Here is a 25,318-nt window from a genome sequence, read left to right as displayed (position 1 = left end):
AAGCACTGTGGGACTTAACATCTGAGGTCATCAGTCCCCTAGACTTAGGACTACCTAAACCTAACTAACCTAAGGACATCACACACAGCCATGCCCGAGGCATTATTCAAACCTGCGACCGAAGCAGCAGCGCCGTTCCGGACTGAAGCGCCTAGAACCACTCGGTCACATTGGCTGGCGAACTGTAATCATTTCACCATTTTGCGGCATTTGCAAGCAATGGGGAAGGTTCAAAAATAGGGCGTATTGGTACCGCATGCTCTAAGCCAAAATCACAAAAATCAGCGGGTGGCCATAGTGCATCTCTGCTTGCTCGTCATTAATTGGCTCCTGAACAACACAGACCATTTGTATTCCGTATCGTGCCAGGTGAGGAGAAATGGCGTATATGTGCTAATATAAGGAAAAGAAAGGAACGGTTCAACCCAAACAAAGCAGCAACTTCTCATAGAAAGACCTCCGCGCATCCACAAAAGACAATGTTATGCATCTGGTGGTACAGCGACGGTGTGGGGTACTGCGAATTGCTCCCCCGAGGAGTAACCATCACTGCTGACATTTATTATCAACAACTGCGACGTCTTGCAGACGCAGTTCAAGAACAACGGCCAGGAAGACTGCGTGAAGCGATGTTACTCGATGATAACGCTCGCTCTCATTCTACTATAGTAACAAAATACTCTATGAAGGAAGGATTTGGTTTGGAGAATCATTCCGCAAACACCTTAGTCACCTGATACTGTGCCCACAGATTCTAACCGTTTGCGCTCACTATCGAACAACCATCAAGAAACTTCCTTTCGAGATGAAAATGCGCTCCGAACATGGCTCGACGAGTTCTTCGCTCAGGAAGGAAGGAAGATTGGGTTCTACGTCCCGTCGACATCGAAGTCATTAGAGACGGACCTTAGCTCAGATCCACCGAGCGAGGTGGCGCAGTGGTTAGCACACTGGACTCGCATTCGGGAGGACGACGGTTCAATCCCGCGTCCGGCCATCCTGATTTAGGTTTTCCGTGACTTCCCTAAATCGCTCCAGGCAAATGCCGGGATGGTTCCTTTGAAAGGGCACGGCAGACTTCCTTCCCTAATCCAATGAGACCGATGACTTCTCTGTTTGGTCTCTTCCCCCAAACAACCCAACCCCCTCCCTTAGCTCAGATCCACGTGATTTCTACAGTCGCTGAATCGAAAATTTACTCCGAACAGTTGTAAATTGTAAAGGAAAATATGTTACTGATGACTAAATTGTCTGTTCTGTGTATCGGTTTTTTTTATCAACGTATAAAAAAACGCTACGACCTTACGCACCGAAGCAATACTTTTATAACGATAAAAACTGCTGTGACAGGATTTTTTGTTTCGCTCATGAATAGCGGAAAAGTAAAAACGTCTGCGTACAGTAATGTATTAAACTACAAAGAAACCCATTAAAACTTGGTTCTGTTAGAATTATTAGGTCAAATAAGCAGATATTGTAATGAGAATTTCTTGCGTGTTTTCTCCTCTAAATAAATGTTTTTAGAAATAATTGAAAATCTGATGTCGTTATTCTGCAGTGGTAGCCTCTGGCTTATGGCTGAAAAACTGCCACACTTGACGTCGACCTTGACAGTTTCCGTCACGTCGGTACTGTTCTGCCGCGGGCAAGGTATGCCACGGAGAAAGTGAGAAATCGCGGCGGCGGCCGCTGCGTGCAGCACGTTGGCGGCCCTGTTCCCGTCATGTCACTGCGGCGTGCGCATGCGCACCCTGCGCCGAGTCCCCCCCTCCCGCACGCGCCGGCGCTTCCAGCTCCAGCAGGCCCTGCGACGCTCAGTTCAAATTTGGCAGCCGGTACGAGTGGTAGTGATAGTAGCGTCACGCTGTTTGCAGTCTAGACAAGACGCACACAGTGGATAGGAGCGGCGTGCCCGGTGCACGCCTTTAACGTTTCTGACCGCCGAGCGGCTGTGTGTCCTGAGGCCGCTGTAATATCCAAAGGTAAACAACGAAGTCACATGGTCCAGTCCCATGCCGGCCATCAGCCGGCACTGTGTTGCAAAGGCAGTAACTCCAGTGTGTTTTTATGATATAGTCGGCGTTCTTTTAAATCAGTTGCCTTACATGAAGCATTGTCGTGTTGCGTCTATTGGAATTTTTGCTCCGTCCTAACGCTTTCGATTCCATTAGATTACTACGTTGACTTTGTCATGTTTTCACACATTCGATATTCAGTGCTCAAGGCAGTGAATATTGATTTCTTCGAATTCTCTTGCTTTTCACAACATATTAGAAGCAGCTCTGTTTTGTGGGTAATAATACTTTACTACTTCTGTCTTAATTGTGTGTTTTTTGTTTATCTCCTTTTCATTAGCCCTCATTTACGTGTATGAGTTTGTTTCATAGCAAATATCATTGCATATTTTGTCCAGTTATTAGTGACAAGACACTTTTTCCACGATAATGATTGATTTTCCGTCTGCTTCCTCCTCCAATTCTTACCTCTTTCGCTGCCCACTGAAGTTGACATACATAGCTCCATACTGTCTGCGTTCAATGCACGTTCAGTCATATTACTGTTCTTCACCAAGGAAACAGGCGCAATGGCTAAGACGCTGGGCTCATGTTAGCATTAGCGAAGTTCAAATCCCAATGCAGCTGCTCTGCTTCGGATGGAGTTTTGATTACCAGCTCATATACTGTAGCATGTTTATTTATAAACAAATGACCCAAGCCAGGACATAAGATTTCGCAGCATTCGTAAGGCAGCCCATTTTGTGCAACGGGTATCAGGAGTAGTAATATTATCTACGGAATTCTCTCAAAAACTTGCAGTAGACGTAGCGCCGATGTGGCTGTGTTTCATGACCAATTACTCGGGGTTGCTTTGAGTTTTGACCTTTGCAGACAACTAGCGTAAATTTCATCCCACATAAAATATTTATGTAAATTCATTGACTTCTTGGTCCCTGTTGCGTCCTTCATACATTTGGTTGAGATAGTATGGGAGAGGTAACATTGATCCAGCGTTCTCTCGTGGGCGTGTCGATGGGGCTTTGTAAAGTTCGGTAAATTGTATTACACATTTGTTTAAAGACTAAGAGTTGTTGCATAACTTTTATCAACGGACTGGAGCTCAAATTAAGTACTCTGAAATAAACTTTCTAAAGTGAATGTTGTATCCTTGCGTGATTTACGTCGGCTTAATTTACTTCATAATTGATTTGAGCCAATTATTTGCGGATTAAAACACATGAAACGGTAATTCAACGTGGTTATGCACTCTTCAGGTTTATTTTAGGTTTTCAGTACTGTCTCGATATTTCTTCCAAGTATTTCCCGTCAATAATAGCCGATAACCCTGTTAGTACGCTGAGGTGTCGCACATTACAGTAATAAGTGGGTCCAAACATTTGTTCGTACTAGTAAAGGCGGTTTTAGTGAGGGATTTATATAATTACGTTGCTGAGAGTGCTGCCTACTACAGCATCCACGTAAAGACGAGTAAAGTTAGGATGCGGGCAGTATCTGGCGTAGCTCGAAGCAGCCGGCTTAGCAAATCTGATTAGTTTTCGCAAACAGCCTTCGTGCTTCACGGGAGATACAGCATTAGCGATGCCTCTGAACTACCGTTCAGGCACTCCCGTTTCCTCCCGCGATCAGAAGAAAGAGCCGCGTTGTTGCTTTGTTTGCTATGTTATGCGAAATTGAGATTGCTGGACACAAAGGGTGTTAAACCCAAAAGACAACCAGCAGAATTACACTAAAATAATTCCACAGGTGACTAATACACAAATCAACTATTAAAAAGTTCAGACTGCTACATGAGAGCGCCAAGTAGCAGGAGAGAAAGAAAATGAATGAAGCTAATGGTGGCACAATTTGGATTCCTTTTCGTCAAGTTTTCGACCAGATGCATTTCATGTGTCGGGGTGTTACCAGCTACACTACTTCGAAGTTCCAAGCGTCACACATTTCTGCAGATCATTTGCCGACTGCTCCTACTTCAGATATTTACCTGCCAACACAACCAATGTGCAAGATAGGAAATAACGTAAGGTTGCTGTACTGCGGCCTACATTATGACCCAAAATGACGGACCATACTCATGATGAGCTACAATCTTACCATACTTCAGTTAGAATTTCCCAATCGTAGCAACTGCTGTTTTTAAAATTCTAAATTCGTAGTAACAGAAATTAATTTGATGTCTAAGTCGCATCGCGTCAATACATCTATAGCGATTTTATGAACATCAGTTTATAATCACGGCGGCATATTAGAGGTCTCTCTCTACTCATAGCATTGGATACACCGGTTCTCGTCCGATCACCAAAGTAAGCAACTTCAGGGCTGGCTGTTCGCCAGAGAAAACCAATTGCCGTTGGTTCAGGGCCACACAAGTCGCCGAACTGGCATCCAGCTGAAAGACTTAGCCAAGCATTCGAGCCATACAACTTTTTTTGTCCTTAGTGTGTGGTCTAGGGGTTAACGTCGCAATCTTTGGATCGCGGAGTCTCGGGTTCGAGTCATGACAGGGTCATGGATTTTCTTCCCTCGGAGACTGGGTTCTTGTGTTTTCCTCATCATCTCATTTCATCTTCATTGACGCGCACGTCCGAGAAGTGGCGTCAAGTAGAAAGACTTGCAGCAGGTGGCCGAACAACCTCAGTCGGTGTGGAGTCTCCCTGCCAGAGGTACCATACCATCTTTTGATTTTACGACTTTATTTTCATTCTCTTGAAGGTAGAATGGGCTAATGAACTGTAGAGTCTAGGACTTTCCAGCCAAGTACCTGGCGGCGCTGTTAGTGGGGCAGTAGGGATTCCAGTTGGGTACATTTCTGAGAGGACTTACAGTCTTAGAATCGAGAGAAACCCCCGCCCCGTCGGAACCGTGAGATTCAAGTCAATCTATTTCTGAGCCACCAGAGTAACACTGAAGTCTTGCTCGATATAAGAAGTTTTGTTCTTGGTGTTTTCTCTAATATTTCATTATCTACATAGACTTGAGCAGGTTGTTGTAGAACAAAATTTTTCAGGCATATACCCCAGTAGGCTGGGAGTGGAAAGATGATCTACCTGGTGGGGATATTTGGGAGGGAACGCCAATCGCCTAACCATGGGAAAGCTCCGGGAACCTTGGGAGGAACCAGGATTTCAGAAGTATTGTAATTTATCAGTGTGGGTCTGCAGAGGGCATTTAGTAGATAAATGATCTTGGAGGGGAGTGTACATAGAGTCGAGCATTCTGTCACATACTAGAAGTCTTTCGTTAAGTACCTATGATTTCGACAGATTTTTCACCATTTGAGAGACTCGTTCTGCTGCTCAAACGTACCCCTGAATGCCCGAAAGAATAGGTGTCACTCATATGATACACTGAAGCGCCAAAAACATTGGTACAGGCATGTGTATTCAAATACAGAGATATGTAAACAGGCAGAATAAGCGCTGCTATCGGCAACTCCTATAAAAGACATAAAGTGTCTGGCGCAGTTGTTAGATCGGTTACTGCTGCTGCAATGGCAGGTCATTCAAGTTTTAAGTGAGTTTGAACATGGTGGTATAGTGGGCGCACGAGCGATGGGACACAGCACCTCCGAGGTACCGATGAGGTAGGGATTTTCCTGTACGATCATCTCACGAGTGTTCCGCGAATATCAGGAATCCGGTAAAACATCAAATCTCCGACATAGATACGGCCGGAAAAAGATCCTGCAAGAACGGGACCAACGACGACTGAAAAGAATCGTTCAACGTGACAGAGGTGCAACCTTTCCGCAGATTACCGCAGTTTTCAACGCTGGGCCATCAACAAGTGTCGGCGTGCGAACCATTCAATAAAACATCATCGATATGGGTTTTCGGAGCCAAAGGCCCACTCGTGTACCCTTGATAACTGCGTGAAACAAAGCTTTACGCCTCGTCTGGGCCCATCAACACCGAGATTGAACTGTTGATGACTGGAAACATGATGCCTGGTCGAACGAGTCTTGTTTCAAATTATTTCGAGCGGATGGGCGTGTCTGCTATGGAGAGGTCCTCATGAATCCATGGACCATGTATTTCACCAGGGGACTGTTCAAGCTGGTGGAGGCTCTAATTGTGTGAGGCTTGTGCAGCTGGAGTTATATGGGATTCCTGATACGTCTAGACACTATTCTGACAGGTAACACGTACGTAAGCGTCCTGTCTTATCACCTGTATCCATTCATGTCCATTGTGCATTTCGACGGACGTGGGACAATTCCAGCACGACAATGCGACACCTGACACGTCCAGAATTACTACGGAATGGCTCCAGGAACACTATTCTGAGTTTAAACACTTTCGCTGGCCACCAGACTCCCCAGACATAAACATTATTTAGCAGACCTGGGATACCTTGCAACGTTCTGTTCAGAAGATATCTCGGCCCCCTCGTATTCTTACGGATTTATAGACAGCCTTGCAGGATTCTTGGTGTCAATTATGTCCAGCACTACTTCAGACAGTCGAGTCTATGCCATGTCTTGTTGCGGCTCGCGAAGGTCCTACACGATATTGGGCAGGTGTACCAGTTTCTTTGGCTCTTCAGTGTATATGCGCCGTGAAAACTAACGTGATCATTCAGTACAGAGCACCCTTTGCCCGACGGCGTACAAGACTTCTCGTGATGCGACGAGCGAAAAGAGAAAAAGATCTAGGGGACGCTACTTTGGTAGTGCGCGCCACCTGGGAATTTGGATTGAGTTGGGAGGCGTGCTCGTGTAGTGAGTGCAGTGCGTCTGACCAGTGTTCCGACGTAGTGTAGGTGAGTAACGCATCAGCCTAGTAAGCAAGAGTCTCGGTCTTGGTGCAAAATTTCATTTGTCGCTAATGAAATCTTTCGTTGAACAAATGCGGGAGAGATCGGATTTTGTCCTTTCTGAACATAAATTCTTATTAACTCTTGTTTTATACCTTTAGTGTTCTCTGTTGGTGCAGCCCGATACTATCCTTAGGTAGTGCTGGCTAGTGTTGCACTGTATTGCATACAGGAGTAATGCAGGCTATTTCATTTTGCCTGAATCTTACCAAGGAATCGCGCAGCTCAATACTGGCTCGTATAGCCAACCCTCTGTGATCACAACGTCTTGTATATATCAGGCTATGTGAACGACACAGTAACAAAAAACAAGTGGAAAGGGCTGGAAAACGCGACGTATTGCCTATAAGTACACCACTGTTTGTACTATTATACCTGCCCTAGCATGAGACGTGGACAGTTCAAGGTCATGATTTCCAGCGTGTGCTACGAAGCATTAAAAGAATGAAAGACGTAATCGATTATTGCCGAGAGTCATGTGCAATACAAATTGCAAATAGTCTCAGCAGCTTCAGAGAAGTTTTAAAAAGCCATTTTTATCCTTCAGTCAGTGCCACTGACTTTATGTACCAACAAAACCGTAGTTGATGCTTTGGAATGTTCACACCTTGGCAGTACAGTAGGAAATTTACAGAATGCTAGGATAGCTACATTGTCAAGGCGAAGGGTGCTAGCATTACTCGTACATCAAGCAGGTACAGCAGCTTGTTTATCGAAAAAGGTCAAGCCTATTTCTGTATTGGGACAGAGGATTTTCAAGTGGTTTTTACTTACTTTATGTGTTTGTTAATATGAAACATAATTGTATTGCTACTGTATCTTCGTTGCGGCACAATTCCTCACAGAAAGAGCGTTGAACACAGAGAAACGTGATCATCAAATAAAGACACAGAATGCATTGTAAAGTTATCTGAGTGGTACGTAGCCGCCGCTAAGAGGAATGGATACTTGTGAGCTTGCGTCATTGCGTTATCAGGACTGGTGGACGCTGCCTAGATAGTTTAGTATCCAGACTTGGCGTTGCTCAGTTGCCTACGGCACGGAAGTTTCTCTACACTATTCTCTAAACTGAGTTTAACACGCCTAATATCTACCACACACACACACACACACACACACACACACACACACACACACACACACCACGGAAGTAACTCCAATTTGATCCCCAGAGAAGTACTTTCGAATATAACTGTTTAAGTTGTATGTTCATATATTTAGGACTTTCCCTGGAGGGAAGACGACGTTCTTTTCGCGAAACACTTAGAGAATCGGCATTTAAAGTTGACTGCAGAATGATTCTATTTTTGCCAACGCACTTTTCGCGTAAGGACACACGAAGGTAAGAATAATTAGGGCACGTACGGAAGCATATAGACGGTCGTTTATCCATCGCTCTGTTTGCGAGTGGCACAGGAAAGGAAATAACAAATTGTGTTTCAAGTTACCACTCCACCACGTACGATACCGTAGCTTACGGGGTATGTATGTAAATGTGGAATGTTTCTGCGGCTGACCATGACCCTGAAAACTGGCGGCGTCACTGGTGAACGTAGTTGGCTTTGTGTCACCCGTAATGAACATTTCCGCGAGTAATTAGCCTCGCCATGCCCGCACTAACGTGCAGCAAAATACTGCATGCGCAGGGCGTACCCCGAATCAGGCTCTAAAAGACAGATAGACAGATGCTGCAGAATTACCCAGTCGGTTGGTGCGTCGTGTGATACACCGGCTTTGTGCACGTCACTGTGAACAGGGGACATCGAGCAACAGTGTGAATGAGGCTTCATTGGCTCAGTCCATACCGGTGTACACGCTAAGGAATAGGTCTACTAGCAAAAACGTCACTGAAAATGTACGAAGTTACACGATGGAATTTTAAGATTAGTTTCCTGGTAGGAGCAAAGAGAGTAAGATCGATAACAGTACTCACACTGGTTTATACACTACTTAATCCTTAGGTCTGTTGGTATACAAGTTGAACAAGTTGAAATGACGATAACCTCGGTAAAGTGTACCTGTTCACGGAATCGTATCATCCTAATGTGTGGGAATTGTAATTTCCGAACCATGTCATGGATAACTCATACTCACTTCAGATCAGGTCGAAGTGCGATAATCATAGCCTTTCTCTGTGTTTGAGTGCGTGTGTGCGAAGGAAATAAGGATTTTCTTGACATTCTACTATGAATAACAAAGTCATATATATAGGACAGAGAGAAGGCAAGTATTGGAGCCCGTTAGGCAGATACCTACACTGGCGTTCAAAATTAAAGCAAGGAAGCGCTATTTCCCCGTTCCTAATTCACATCATACAAGCTGTAAACAGATGTCCGTACAATCGTCTTTTGATGGCAGTCCGATCAACGGACAACAACGTCAACGATGACGTCAGGGCACCTGCCAAACCGGGAGGTGATTGCTGGGAAGTCCCACATGCACAAGCGCTGTGTATACAGCCAGCGGCGGTGCAGTATGGCACAAAGAAGGCGTCTACCAGACGGAAACTGATGAAGCCCCATGGCTTAATGTGAATAGTTCTGTTTCTCGGATGTGGTAACAATTTATAGGGACCGAAACAGTACCACAAAGACCAGGTCAGTCCCGACCACGTGTGATATCAGAAAGAGAAGGAACGTTACTTGGATGTAAGGTCACGATGATACCGCCTTAGCACTGCACGGCAACTGGCATCTGACCTCGCAACATTCACTGGACGTGTTGTATCGAAACAAACGTTGTCCAGAAGGCTTCGGCAGAGTAGCCTTTATTGTTGGAGACCAGCTGTACGTGTACCTGTGATGCGTCTTCACAGAAGGGAAAGTCTGAAGTGGAGTCGTCGACATGCCACTTGGGCGGTCGAACAGTGGGCCAATGTTCTTTCCACAGATGACTCCCCATTTCATATGGAGAGTGATTACGCATTCGCGCCTGGAGGGAACGTGGAACACGATTTCGAGACCCAAAAATTATGGAAACACACCTATATCGAGGAGGATCCTAATGTCGTGGACAGGGATTACGTCTACCATGTGAACATCTCTTCATGAATCGGCAAGGTTTATCAGCTGTCAGGTATCGAGACTAGGTCTTGGGACCTTATGTGCGATTGTGGCGAGGTGGTGCGGGCCCACATTTCTTATTGATGGACGATAATGATCGACCTTATAGAGCAAGAGCGGTTGACGTTTTTTTTGGAAGATATTGCACTCATGGCGTGGCTTGCTCGCTCTCGCTATTTGAAGTCAATAGAGCTGTCTGGGATGGACTAAGAAGACGGATTGCATCACTTCAGTATCCACCAACCACTATCTAAGACTTGCGAGCAGCTCTCCAGGAAGAATGGGCGTTACTAACTCAACATTAGATTGATGATATCATGCACAGCATGGCTCGTTGTTGTCAGGCCTGTATTGCTGTCAGAGGTAGTCACACTGAGCACATTAACCAGTTGTCGGAAAGTGTGTGCAAATCCGTGAAGATGGAACAAAGAACACTTGTGTCTATCGTTATGCATATTGCAGCAGTTTCCGTTGTGTGTTCTTTGCACTGTTTCTACTTTAATAACCGCTGTTCATACTGTTTTGTGGCAAAATAAACACATCCTTGCCAAATTTCCGTTTGTTGCTTCAATTTTGTACACCAGTATATACACTACTGGCCATTAAAATTGCTACACCACGAAGAAATGCAGATGATAAACGGGTATTCATTGGACAAATATATTATACTAGAACTGACATGTGATTACATTTTCACGCAATTTGGGTGCATCGATCCTGAGAAATCAGTACCCAGAAAAACCACCTCTGGCAGTAATAACGGCCTTGATACGCCTGGGCATTGAGTCAAACAGAACTTGGATGACGTGTACAGGTACAGCTGCCCATGCAGCTTCATCACGATACCACAGTTCATCAAGAGTAGTGACTGCCGTATTGTGATGAGCAAGTTGCTCGGCCACCATTGACCAGATGTTTTCAATTGGTGAGAGACCTGGAGAATGTGCTGACCAGGGCAGCAGTCGAACATTTTCTGTATCCAGGAAGGCCCGTACAGGACCTGCAACATGCGGTGGTGGATTATCCTGCTGAAATGTAGGGTTTCGCAGGGATCGAATGAAGGATAGAGCCACGGGTCGTAAGACATCTGAAATGTAACTTCCACTGTTCAAAGTGCCGTCAATGCGAACAAGAGGTGACCGAAACGGGTAAACAAAGGCACCCCATAGCACCACGCCGGGTGATACGCCAGTATGGCGCTGACGAATACACGCTTCCAATGTGCGTTCACCTTGATGTCGCCAAACACGGATGCGACCATCATGATGCTGTAAACAGAACCTGGATTCATCCGAAAAAATGACGTTTTGCCATTCGTGCACCCAGGTTCGTCGTTGAGTACACCATCGCAGGCGCTCCTGTCTGTGATGCAGCGTCAAGGGTAACCGCAGCCATGGTCTCCGAGAAGATAGTCCATGCTGCTGCAAACGTCGTCGAACTGTTCGTGCAGATGGTTGTTCTCTTGCAAACGTCCCCATCTGTTGACTCTGGGATCGAGACGTGGCTGCAGGATCCGTTACAGCCATGGGGATAAGATGCCTGTCATCTCGACTGCTAGTGATACGAGGCCGTTAGCATCTAGCACGGCGTTCCGTATTACCCTCCTGAACCCACCAATTCCATATTCTGCTAACAGTCATTGGATCTCGACCAACGCGAGCAGCAATGTCACGATGCGATAAACGGCAATCGCGATAGGCTGCAATCCGACCTGTATAAAAGTCAGAAACGTGATGGTACGCATTTCTCCTCGTTACTCGAGGCATCACAACGACGTTTCACTAGGGAACGCCAGTCAACTGCTGTTTGTGTATGAGAAATCGGCTGGAAACTTTCCTCATGTCAGCACCGCCGCCAACCTTGTGTGAATGCTCTGAAAAGCTAATCATTAGCATATCACAGCATCTTCTTCCTGTCGGTTAAATTTCGCGTCTGTAGCACGTCATCTTCGTGGTGTAACAATTTTAATGGTCAGTAGGGTATTAATAAACGGCAATCTCGGTTCATGGTTGTTGGTTCCAGTTGCAGGATGCTTCACTAACGGCTTTCAGGGGCAATAAAAATTTTATGTTTAGTATTTCGCACAACTATCGACTGGATTTAAAATTTTACTCATTAAGAAGTACGTTGTTATCGTTAAAGGTTTAACACAAGACAAGCTTGAGGCAGTGTGTCTCATCATGCGCAACTACCCATAGTATATTCATCCGTTAACATTGAGAGCACTTAGTGACCTGCGACAAACGTTACACACAATTTTAAAGCTAGACGAAACTTTTTCTCTCGCTGACACCCCACGCCCACCCCATGCCGCACACGCACACACACAAAATGATGAAAGGGAAAAAAAGTTTATCACTAATTAGATTTTCGCTGTTTATATAGTAGAACTACTCTATCAGGCGTGGTCTTTTAATTTGTTCCTTCTTTACTACTAACATCGCAAACGATTTTTCAAACAGTATCCCCATGTACCAACGAACATACTACGAAATTATATATTTGTACAGCACATAATTCAGCGGATATGACGTCATAAGCATTGAGATGCGTGAAAAGCCAGCTTTTCCTTAAAATCGAGCGCAAATTGCGCTGACTGTAGTCATCCCGTGTTTTATAATGCATTAATCGTATCTTCCAAAAACCTTTTTACATAGTTTCGAAACTTCCCTAAATTTTTCTCCATTACATGCTTAACATCTTACAATCAACACTTCAGTTCATTAGTAACCAGAAGTTTGTAGCTGTTTGTACATGGAAGTTCTATTCTTTAAAACGTGGGTGTTACTGGTTTATTTCCAATTTCTTAACAGCTGTACCAGCCAAATCGGCTAGAGATAAGGGAAGTTCGCTAGGCTCTCTCAGTTAGCGATGCAGTTCGTTATTTATAAATACATTTACTGCGTATAATTCAGTTGATACCACATTAAATGTGTGGCTAAAATCCGAAGGTCCGGGCTTCATTTTTCTGTCGTCCTTAGAATTTCTTCTGTCTCGCTTTTTTCGTCTCTTTCATTGATTTGTAAGTGAAAATCGCCGTCTCACATGGTCCCTATAACTGCCAAAGTCACTTCGAGAATCGAAATGATACAAAAGCATATTTGCCATCTGCAATAGGAAGACACTTAGTTAACCACTGTGGCGTGTTTTTACTTAATTTGTCGAATTAATAAATCTCACAAGGATTATGGGCAAGAGTGAAATACCCGCTTAACCGATAATTCAATAGTTGTGCAGTAATAAACAGGATGACGGGTAAAATAAAATGAAAGCGAAGGGCATCAGAGAGTAATGGGACAATTGAGTTACAGTTCTGAAGAATCTGTTCTTTTCTCCAGGCGATAAAGGTTTGACCGGATTTCTGAGCATCCATGTCAGCATTATTCGCCACTGTTCAGAAAACACTTCACTTCTTTCAGAAGATTATTCCAGTACGTCAGCAATGCAACCTATATAGATTCCACGTGTGGCTGCAGATCTTGTGTGTGATACGACATTTTGGTCATTTTCAGTTTGATCTTGCAGCAACATGATAATCGTTAAATGTTCATGTATTGTGAACCGAAGATTGCTAGATGACAAGTGTTGTCGAGTAACATCACAGTACTCAGGTGGACTTCAGTAAGAGATAGTGAAGGGACGTATTGACATCATGTTACTGTATTAATGTGCCATTTGGTGCACTTAATTCAGTATCAACGCGCGGCAGTACTTCCACTATAAACCGGGCCATGGTTGAGGAGGAGCAGCCATGACAGATTCAAAGTATCCGCAGATGCGGTAAGTTCAACCTTGCTGAAGGCAACGATGGACGAAGCAGCTGTTTTCGCAACTGAGAATCATGAAATTTATTTTGTACATTTTAACGCATTACGTACAGTATATATTGAACTGGGCTTTTATTAGAGGATTTCACAACGTAGTCGGGTACACGAAATAAATTTTGGAAAGATGAATTACTCAGTCACATTAAGTACAACAAATATCATCACAGCTATATTTTTCACTTTTTAGGGTAGTTATAATGCTCTCCAGTAGTGTGTTTACTTTTATATTTGTGGGTATGTAACGACCGACTAGACGTTCTCTAAACTACTTAGCATTCTCATTCAAACGGTGTGAGTGCTGTGCGCTGGAAGTTATAAACATACAACATCCCGCCAGAAATGTTTGCCCGCCCAGTACGGTGCTACTGGTTGTGAGTGCACCTGGATCATCTGAGACGCGAGATATAAAAAAGGATGTGCAACAGTTGCGGGGAGTCGGAGAGAGGTTGGTTTCAGCACCATAATACTTTCCACATATAATTAGCAAAATATGAGAGTTGTGAGTAAATAATGTAGTTAGTCTTTCATTTGTACATACAAGTATAATCGAGTAAGGAGTTCAAGTACCCCTAAATCATGAATAAATAACAGCAGCAGTAACTACGTTCGCATTAACTGAATGAAGTGTTGATCCTATGCTAGTGCTCTATGACTAATTTGAATTTGTAAGTGAGCAGACGTTCGATATTGATTGGCTGCACGTGTCTGGAGTAGTGGAGCTGTTCTTCGCGCCAAAATTCTCGCACCTGTTCAGTGGTTCGATGCGTGAAAAGGCTGTGGACGGGGGGTTGGGACCACCCGGTCAGTGTTGTGATGTTGGTGGGGCGGGAGGGGTGGAGGGGCTGGGGAAGGATGCTTTCCTTACCTGCAGCCAGGGTTGCCACTTGCTTCTTCAGATCAAACGAAGTCCCTAACTTCAACCGCACACAGTTACTGGGTCGGTGGAACACGGTCATATGTCTGTCATATTTTAGACTGTGTATATCTCTTATTAGAAGAGGGGTACTGATACCGAATCTTGAATGCTGTATGTGTGACGGAGTTACACGGAGGACATACGTCGTTGCTTCCTTCGTAGAGTTTTAACCAATGTTGGACAGTTACATAACTCTTCCATTTCTTCAAAATCTGGCCGGGTATTTTTCTCGTGAAACGAGAAGCCGTGACGCGACTTCATTTCTGTTGTGCCTATGTACTAACAGACGGTGTCACTGTCGGGGATAGCCGAACGCATTTGAGTTCACTGGGCCAGTAGGATAAAGCACAATATTGCTGACCGAGTAGATATTCATGATTTTACTATTCAGTGGCGAGTGGTGAATTAGTGGAAGACAGGGAAAGTGTGCGCGTACGGGGATGCTCTACGGACACAGTACTTGTATACTGTGACGAAATGTACAGTTCTGTGTTTTCAGTGAAGATAGTATACAGTTTAGACGTGTAATGTATTGCAAAGATTATAAGATGAGAAATCACTTGGGGTAGGCGGTGCCAATACAGTGTGTCTGAAATATGGTGCTGATATACTTGTGTAACTAACAACACGACTATTCAACAAAAGAAGACATGGTGATGAAATAGCTAACAAAATTTAGTTAGGTTATATTAATGGATATTTAAAAAAAGGAAATCTCAAAATTTGCTCAAATTATCAAGGAATTTACGTTAGAATAGCGTTAATGAAAATCTTGGGGAGAGTTATAAACAGAGCGGAAGCTAATCGTGGAACACAAGTACAACAATATTGTGTCACAACTGGTTGATCATATGTAAACTACATTTTCACATTACGACAAATAAGGGAATATCACAGAGAAAAATAAAAAAAATGTTAGTTTTCATTATTTTAGATAAAGTACGTGATGTTGTTCCAAGAAATCTGCTTTGGAAGGCATTAAATTTGGCAAATGTCGATGACAAGGGCCTGTTGCAAAGATGTCCCATGTCACCGACATTATTTAAAATTATTTAGATACTAGTCCAGGACGAGGTGTAGTAAATCTAGGAAATTAGGGTAGAAATTATATATCTACTTCATTTACTATTTGCTGACGAGAGAGGATGCAAGTTACGTATGTAGTCAGTCAGCAACAGAATATAAAATCTAGGGCCAGAAAATTAATATCCAAGAAACAAAATACGTTACTAGTGGTGTAGATCAACTGAAATACAAACGAACAAAACAAATCAATATCTTTTTCTACCTGGGATCCATTGTACAAAAATTGCGAAAATCGCATGTTGAAATTACACGCTGAGTGAAAAAAAAGTGACGCACCACGAAGCAAATTATCCTAATAGGACGGAAACTAAATGTGGGATGAAGAGTTTTACACAGTGCTACAGGACAGAAAGAAATGTAAAGCAGCATCGGGCCATCTGATGGTTCATAAAACATAAAGAACGATCCACAATCTGGTTTTTCAGATGACCGCGAGCGCGCCTTTATGTGTGTGTGTGTGTGTGTGTGTGTGTGTGTGTGTGCGCGCGCGCGCTAGCTCGTTCAGTATTCGGGAGAAGTGGGGCAAACACCGACCGGCGGGGTTCGATAATAAGAAAAAAATGGTTCAAATGGCTCTGAGCACTATGGGACTCAACATCTTAGGTCATAAGTCCCCTAGAACTTAGAACTACTTAAACCTAACTAACCTAAGGACATCACACACACCCATGCCCGAGGCAGGATTCGAACCTGCGACCGTAGCAGTCCCGCGGTTCCGGACTGCAGCGCCAGAACCGCTAGACCACCGCGGCCGGCTCGATAATAAGAAAACCCACTGACGATGTCATAGCAGGGATGAAACATGTCAATGCCACGGCTTTGTAGCAAGATAAACGTTCAGTAATTGCACAGTGGCATGCGAACACGAGCAGCATAGCGACTCCGGCTTATTTGTTTTCTGTCTGTAAATGGAAGGAGGAGAGAGTTTCGCACGTATGCTACTTGATGGAATTTGTATTTTCTTATCGCTTTACTGAATAGAATTAGGAAGAAGAGGAATTTGTGGTTCAACTTGATTAGATGAGGGTATCGGTTGGTAAGACATGTTCTGAGGAATCAAGGAATCACCAGTTTAGAATTGGAGGGTAAAAATCGTAGGGAGAGACCAAGAGATGAATACACTAAGCTGATTCAGAAAGATGTATGGTGCAGTAGATACTGGGAGATGACGAAGCTTGCACAGGATAGAGTAGCATGGAGAGCTGCATTAACCCAGTCTCTGGACTGAAGACCACAACAACACATCGCTTTCCATATTTAATCGTTGCTGTTATTGACGACATGAACAGTCAATCATCTTTGACCGCAGACAAATGTGTCAAAATGTCAGGTAGTGCTGGAACTGAGTAAATGAGAGGCGCTGGTGTCTGCTGGCGGCTTAGCGGTCTTGCTGGTTCCCGGGAAGGAGGGAACAAGTGTAGGGGTAGGGTCCGCTCTACCTGAGAACAAAGGTGCGGCCCAACAGGTTAGGAAGGCTCGTGCTACCTGCACAGCTCAGGGCTCATCAGAAAACTCCTGCCTAGCGCGCATCGCTTAGCAAACTGGGGGTATTTGCTCATGTCAGAAAATACAAGCACCACTTGAGTGATAACTCTGACGCTGCACAACATACAAGAAGCACAGAGCAAAAACATGTATCGACGGAGATGTCCGGGTACTCCCATCAGTCAATACTGACACGGATTATTTACAAAAGAATGAAATGAAAGGATGCTAGAAGCCGACCTCGCTGTAGCAGTTTAGAGGCCCTCACACACGCAATAATATTGTCAAACTGTCAATATATTGAGTGTATGAGGGCGCGTATTGACTTACTGTTCTATACTAGAAACATTGATGAGCAGTATTGATGGACCTCAAAATATTCTCTGTATTGTCAATACATACTGGACGTGTGAGGTCAAAAATTCAGATGTCGACAGCTTCAGGAACCACTGTTTATTTTTTCAATTCGCCGCTGTGTGTATCATACCTCAGGAGTCTTTTCACACAAGAGAAGGATAATCATTATATGTGCCACTTCAGTATGGTTAACGTAGGATTCTCTATGACATAGCTTACCTCATTAATTTGAAAATATACTGTAGACTGTTGTGTTACATAGCAGTTCTGACGTAGCAGATGCATAGCAGCTTTGGACAACGCCCCCATTTCGAAAATACGTCTTATATCTACAATGAGTAGTAAGGGATCCGCAAAATGCATGTCGGTTTCACCAAATTATTACAAATCGTAAAAAAAAGAGTTTGACGTTAATTGCCTGAACAGGTCTGTGCCAGGCAGTACAATTGTTTCACAGGTTTCCATAGAATTTTACCAGTTGTGCTTGTTGATATTACAAAACTGAACGTCGAGCATTAGAATGACTTGTCGGTCGCCTAATCTCTTGTCAAATGCGATTGCCTCTCTCATTAACATATTTTGCTTCTCTATTTTATCTCGTACCAACACTAATAACTTGTTGCACGATGCAGAACTCATAGAAAAATAATTTATGAAAACTTTCGGTTCCGTGACTCTGGTTTCAGTCAGTAAATTAACATGTAATCAGTCGCTCCTATTTTCAACCAATCTCTTTTTGGTTGTTTTCTGTTCTTTGCAGGCTATAGCTGATATATGTGCAACACACGCTTTCTTTTGTCTGTTCGACGTCTTAACCTTGTAAAATTGCGTTGTCAACTGACAATTGTTGTCAATGTTATTGATAGCGTGAGGTCGCTTCAATATATTGATGGTTTGACAAATTAGTATTGTCAATAAATATTCAACGTGTGCAGGCCCCCTTTGGTTCCCGGAGAACTATAACAACTAGAGACAAGAGAGGCAATACTTACCCCACGACTTATCGTTGAAGGGAGACTGAAATAGGGCAAAGCTGCGTTTAATGTACTTGGAGATTTATGGGTAGTTTTTAACGGTGTTGATGGGCATGGAATTCTGAGAGTAACAGGAATAAAATATAGGAAGCGGAAAGTGATCTTTAACTTGTACATACACGGACTGCAGTTATAAGAATCTGAGAACATGAAAGGGACGCAATAACTGCGACGGGAGGGGGCTCTATATCTCTTGTTCTTCAACGTACTTTGAGAAAGCAGTAAAGGACACAAAGGATAAATTTCGAATGGTAATTGACCTTCAGAAGTAAAAAATAAGAAGGCTCCGAGATTTGGCGATGACATTGTAATTCTGTAAAGATACGGGAAAGTTTAGTTGAACGGAATGTGTAGTGTCGTGAAAAGAGGTTGTAAGATTAATATCCATAAAAGTAAAGGAAGGGTAGTGTGGAATCGAGTCGAGGATTAGGAACTGTAACACTAAAAGTGGTTGATTAGTTTAACTAATTGACCAGCAGACGTAGACAGCAATAATACGCAGACTGGCAAAAAAGAAAAAAAAGAAAAGAAAAGGTTGTGCAAAATATAAATTTGTTAAGTTCGAATATATATTAAAGTGTTAGTAAGTCTTTTCTGGAAGTATTTTTTGTCTGGAGTGTAGCCTTGTACGGAAGTGAAACGTCGACAATAAGCAGTTCAGACAAGAAGAGAATAGAAGCTTCAGAAATAAAGTGATACAGGAAAATTCTGAAGATTACATGGGTAGGTTGTATGACTAATGAGGAGATATTGTCGAATTTGCGAGAAAAGAATTTTCGTGATGCATAACGTGACTAAAACAAGGGACCGGATGACATAATACGGCCTGAGGCATCAAGGAATCTTCATTTGGTAGTAGAGACAAGTGCGGCGTACTACTTTGCATTCATAGATATAAGATCGTTACCTGTGTAAAAAGATACTAAAAGAAAACTTGCAAAACAAACATCAGGCGTCTGGGAGTTATGGAAGATATCTACATCTAACAGGGCAACGATCAGGCGTGCACAATAAAGTGGTTCGTGTCGGTAACCTGGTCAGCGACTCTGCAGTGTCCTGATGGCAGTCCCTTGTCGAGCATGTATAATGTGAACGCGACAGCTGTCTCTGGAAGCGTCGCGTAAAGGAGACCGCATACAGGACTCTGGTGCGACCTATTCTTGAGTACTGCTCGAATGTTTGGGATCTGTACCAGGTCGGATTGAAGGAAGGCAGCGAATCAACGCAGAGGCAGGCTGCAAGATTTTTTACCGGTAGGTTCGTACAACACGTGTTACGGAGATGCTTAGGGAACTGAAATGGGAATCCCTGGAGGGGACATCCTCTTTGAGAACGAGAGCTGACTGCCGAATGATTCTACTGCCACCGACACACAATGCGCTTAAGGTGCACGAAGATAAAGATGAGAAATTAGGGTTCATATGGAGGCATATAGACAGTCGTTGTTCCCTCGCTCTGTTTGCGAGAGGAACAGGAAAGGAAATGATTAGTAGTGGTAGAGGATAGCCTACGTCAGTTGCTAAGTATCTATGGAGATGTAGAGAAATCCTGATGTCGTAGACTTTCCTTTTGGAAGAGCACAGAGAGTGTTGCCCAGGCTACAGATTACCCCCTCCGTCTGCACGGAACCACGTCAGCGATGACCGCTCTCCGTCGTCCTACCATTATGGATCTGTATTTCTGTTCGGTGTGCAGACATTTTGCCACGATTTTACCTGCTCCGAAGGGTTGGGTCCCTTGTCTCCCCCTCCTCCTCATCATCGCTGTCGCGCAGTAGAGGTACTTACCGAGCCTTTCCGCTGGTTTACTTAACATAGGACCAGAATCTCTTTGGATTTTCCGCCACATTTCTAGAGAGACTTTCGTTGTGGAAACTATTAAATGCATCTCGCATTTCGAGCCTCAGTAAAACTTCGCCAATCTTGGAGATTTGGCGTTCGTTTAAATTATACGTGCCTTTTTCGGTGCTCCTGCAGTTATTAATTTATTCCGGTTGTCGAAATTAACCCCTGCCCATACTAAGTCGCAGGAACTATCTGCTTCAATGTCGCTTGTGAGCTGAAACACACATTACATTATTTTTCCTTAAGTTGTACTTCTTGTTTTTGTTGTAGTGCAGATCATTACAAGTACGGCTTTTCCCTCCAAAATCTAGGATGCTTTCTCTGTGACCCTGTAAATACCAGAGCTAAACAATGTAGAACAACAACGTACGTTACAAGCATAGCATTCTGTATTACTTCATTTCCTTATTTCTAACATTTTAAAATTGTACGTTGACTTTAGATGACATGTCAATCATAGATGTTCTTATCTCTATTTATCATGTTTTGAACATTATCCCGCTACACTTTATTAACTAATGTTTCACCGCAAGGGATATCGGATTTTAGAGATTAAATCAATATGGAGTATGTCGTTCTTCTTTTCAAACATTCACATTCCCTTTTCTTCTTTCCTTATTGTCTTTTGGGCATGCAGTTATAGTAATTAAAGTAGGCACAAATGCAGTGATCAAAAAGAAATGATTAGCGTACATTCGCATTCTTTTTACATAGTTCCTTTCTTGTTGCTCCCATGCCGATGGACTGTTCCTGTCGCAATCAGTAACGTGAAAGGAAGCTACCGTACAGACAGAGGGATCAATATTTATATTTGGCAGAACTAATTACATACTGACGTAATCGTCGGTATTGCTTTCGTTTCCCAAAAGGTATAAATATTTAGATTTCGGAAAAGAAGTTCTGTATTTCGCCAAGATGTCGAAGAAGAAGGTCCCTTACGTACTGGTTGTATCGAGTAAGATGTGGAGACGGCCGCTTGAAAGCGGACGGAAGTACGTGGAAGGGTATCCCTTACCTGAGGGATCGCTACTCAAGGTACCTGGCGAAGCGGCAAGTGTGGCAAATGCCCGGCAATCTTTCTGTTCAGGGTAGTGGAGTACAGTCAGCCTGTACGCATCTGTTTTTCCACAACTTTTGCTTATATTTTAACAACTACGACTTTCTCATCCACCGGGATTCGGACCTGCGGCTGCCGAGTGTCAGACATCGTGACCTAGCATCCAGAAGAGAGACGTGAGTGCAAGTGGCACTGCAGTATCGTATTTATCCGCCTACACCGGGGAAGCGACTTTCAATTACATTGCCTCCCCTGTACGGGGATATACATAATGAGTGTACAAGTAGACGCATGATTGACGAAATATGGGAATTTGGGTCTGGCGATGGCATCCTCGGATAACCTTACGATTACGCGACCGTCATCCAGCGGTCTCGATCCAGCACAGATTTTCATTGTCGCCATTCCATTGTACAACTGATGGTTGTTCATATTCGCTACTGCGAATTCATGTCGTAGGAATACATCCATGTCGAGCGGACAGGAAGACATTAAGAGATGCTGATGGAGAAGTCTCACAAGACTGTCATATCGAATGGCAAATGGGGCCCCTTGAATCGATGGCGTCACCGTATCGGCAGTAGCTGCTGCGTCTGGCCAAGCCAGCTGCCTTCCCTGGCTACCCACGGCAGTGTTGTGTTATGTACCTCACAGCACACTCGATGCACTGTGTGCTTGGTTGAAGAGGGCGCTACAGCACTACGACGCCACGGCAGCCCTGCCAGCAGCGTTCAGGTCTGCCAATACGAGACGCCAGACAAATGTATTCAGCTTGCGCTCAGTATCGAAATGAACGTAGGACTGGTAACTGAAAAAGTAGTAGTTCTGCTTACTTTCCTCCACTGCTGATTGTGAAGTAAATGGATTATTTCACTGGAGGAAAACAACGCTGTATTAACGGAACCCTTCTAGCCGGAAGAAAAGATTTTTCAAGACGTTAAGGTGTAATCAGTAGCTCATTATTTCTTGTCTGCAGTAATTTTTACAGTTTTAGTTATAACAGCAACGTACAGAAAGAATTTGTTTTTCATTTTTTACTTCAAAAGCACTTTACAATAAACCTAAATTCTATAATACAAATATTTGAGACAAAAAATAGCAGACCTGCCTCATTTGTTTACACGTCTTATTTCTTAAAATAATTCAAATGGTTCAAATGGCTCTGAGCACTATGGGACTTAACAACTGAGGTCATCAGACCCCTAGACTTAGAACTACTTAAACCTAACTAACCTAAGGACATCACACACGTCCATGCCCGAGGCAGGATTCGAACCTGCGACCATAACAGCTGCGCGGTTCCGGACTGAAGCGCCTAGAACCGCTCGGCCACAGCGGCCGGCTAAAATAATTCTCCAGGGTCTGATATATCGGATGTATCTGATGTAGTTCTTTAACATTAGGGAATTTCAGAAGAAGAAAACAAAATTTTCTTAAATACGTTTAAAATTAAACGTCTTGGGAGAAAAATTAAGAGAGAAGATGAGTGTCATCTGACCGTAACCAGAAGTCAAAATAATTAGGAAATGCAAGTAGCAGCATAAGAAAGAGACATGGTATGAAGTTCTAAAGAAGACAGAGAAGGTGGAGGTTATAGAAGAAAGCGAGCTGGCATATTTATTCAGTAGATGCAATGAAGTGTTTCGTGATCATATCACCATATTTCACTGGATCTGTAAACGCGACAAAAGATCGCACGGTTTGAAACACGACGTACGTCGTAAGTGAAACAAGGTACCGTAAACTGATATTTAAAGTGCTGTCACTCGACACCGTGATACAGCTATATGACAATTTCTGTCACTGATATTGGATAGAAAAAAAATTAATATTAATATTAGTTTCACGCAGATTGAGTTCGAATACACATGTAATTTGTCCCTTAAAAGAGACATCCAAAGTCAAGAGATTGTGGTGCCTTCATCTCAAGATTCGTGATAAATAATTGAAAGTTTCATTTCATTGACTTATCAATTAAAACGGCTTTTCACACTGAAACAATTGTTATTCGTTGACCGGCTACATTAGGTGACTGATTGACAGAGACATGGATATCGACATCTAGTGTACTCCTAGCACTAATACAAAGTTGTAATTTCGTCTGGCTTGCTTATCTACCAAAGATAAAGAATTCAGCCGGCTTTGGGAATTTCTGTATTTTGCAGATAGCGATCTTTTAACACCTTTATCACAGTCGATAGCGATCAATTAAAACCTTTAGCGACAATTGCGATCCTAACTTTATCTCCAAAAAGCCGACTCCTCGTTAGATTAGGCTGGAGGCTATTGGAAAGAATCCACATTTACATTTACGTCTGTGCTTCGTGCTCCACTTCGGACATCTCCACCAACAACCAACGTTTCGATCCCTCTTCTGCAATCTCCGGCAGGAGTCATCGTGTGTCTGCCGTTTGCTGAGCAGAGCGGTCGTAGCCATACGCGTTGACAGATGAGTTGAAAGAGGAACATGAAGTGATCTAATCCTACAGAATATTTCACCTCCTGTGACCACGGACACGAAAGCGTAAAGGCTTATGTATTTACGTGTGTACTCTGCTAATGATTGAGAAATGCATTGCAGAGGTTATTTTTATCCCACCACATACAAAGGTTTATGTTTTGAATTCATTATAGGCGCGTAGGAAGAGTGAGTGACTGTAATTCTTCGTGGGAACTGTAGTATTCGATTATTTCATCTGCATAATTTGCACAGGATTAACTGCCGCAAAATTATATTCGTATTTTCTATTACAAAATACGGTTCCTGAGGCTCTCATGAGATGTGCAAAGTGTTCCTTCGAGTGTCAGTCGGTTAAAAGTTTCCACTATTAATGTTAAACTCTCTCCCGAGTCAAGTATACCTGTGACCCTTCTTTGTAAGTACTCGATACGTCAAGTTAGTCAGCTATGATCGGAGTTCCATACACTTGGAACAGTATTAAAGTATGAACTGTATAACCTCCTCAGTCTTGGGCTTGGATTTTATGAATGGAAGATTTATATTTTTGGTCAATACATTGTTCTGAGCCAAAATAAGATTAAAATATTAAATTTTCGAAATTGGTGTGATTCATCAAAATTGTAGAAAATGTCCAAATGGAATATTATTTGTGTTACAAAATAATATAAATATGTGCAGTACTCACAAGCCTCAATATTAAACACCTAAAATTATGAAAATCGTGTCAGTGGAATGTGAAAGTATAAATCTTTGCAGAATGTCGTCCCGGTATTAGATGGACAAAATATACGGCTATATTGTCGTGATAAAATAGTCACTTACCCTGTAGTGCAGCATGTTCTACCCATTCTACTCCAATATTGCTAAAAACAAACAGAAATTACCTTTATTTTTCGAAGACATGCTGACACTGCGACAAAGAGCTGTTTTTAAACAGCTGCTGCTTATAGAAACGAAAGCAAGTGATGTACTGAAATCACCCATGAGTGTGTTCTGCAATCAGACACAGCGAGTTTAGTTTATTCCCTGAGCTTTTTTTAAGGATTTAGCGTATATGCTACACAAAGAATGAAGAAAATATTTTTTTTGTAACTGCAGCTTCGCATTATCTTACCTGTGAATCATCTTAGCCTCCCATCTGTTTTACCTACAACTGAACCGTTCCGGAATCCCCACTTCATATGCCTATACATTGCTACTCCCAAATATTTGTTATAAATGACTATTACTGCACTGCGTTACAATATTAATGGGTCACCTTTTCGAAATCCCGTAATTATTCTTCATTCCGCAGAAGTTTTAAATTCGGCTCAAAGGTGCCTACAGCCTTCATCTATAGTGGTACAAAGACTGGCGCCT

At 43.1% G+C, this 25,318-nt stretch overlaps 1 protein-coding gene across 1 annotated transcript in view; it reads left to right on the top strand.

Moving 5' to 3' along the window:
* Nucleotides 1–1,835: 1,835 nt before the first annotated feature.
* Nucleotides 1,836–25,318, top strand: part of LOC126109897 (hormone receptor 4) — a 617,359-nt gene continuing 593,876 nt past the window's right edge. The window contains exon 1 of the mRNA XM_049914995.1: nucleotides 1,836–1,982. The gene's annotated coding sequence lies outside the window, so the exon portion shown is untranslated. The remainder of the gene's footprint in view (nucleotides 1,983–25,318) is intronic.

The sequence above is a fragment of the Schistocerca cancellata genome, chromosome 1, assembly GCF_023864275.1.
Source record: "Schistocerca cancellata isolate TAMUIC-IGC-003103 chromosome 1, iqSchCanc2.1, whole genome shotgun sequence".
Lineage (NCBI taxonomy): Eukaryota > Metazoa > Arthropoda > Insecta > Orthoptera > Acrididae > Schistocerca > Schistocerca cancellata.
The sequence above is the reverse complement of the archived record's forward strand: the minus strand, read 5'-3'. Positions and strand labels throughout refer to the sequence as shown.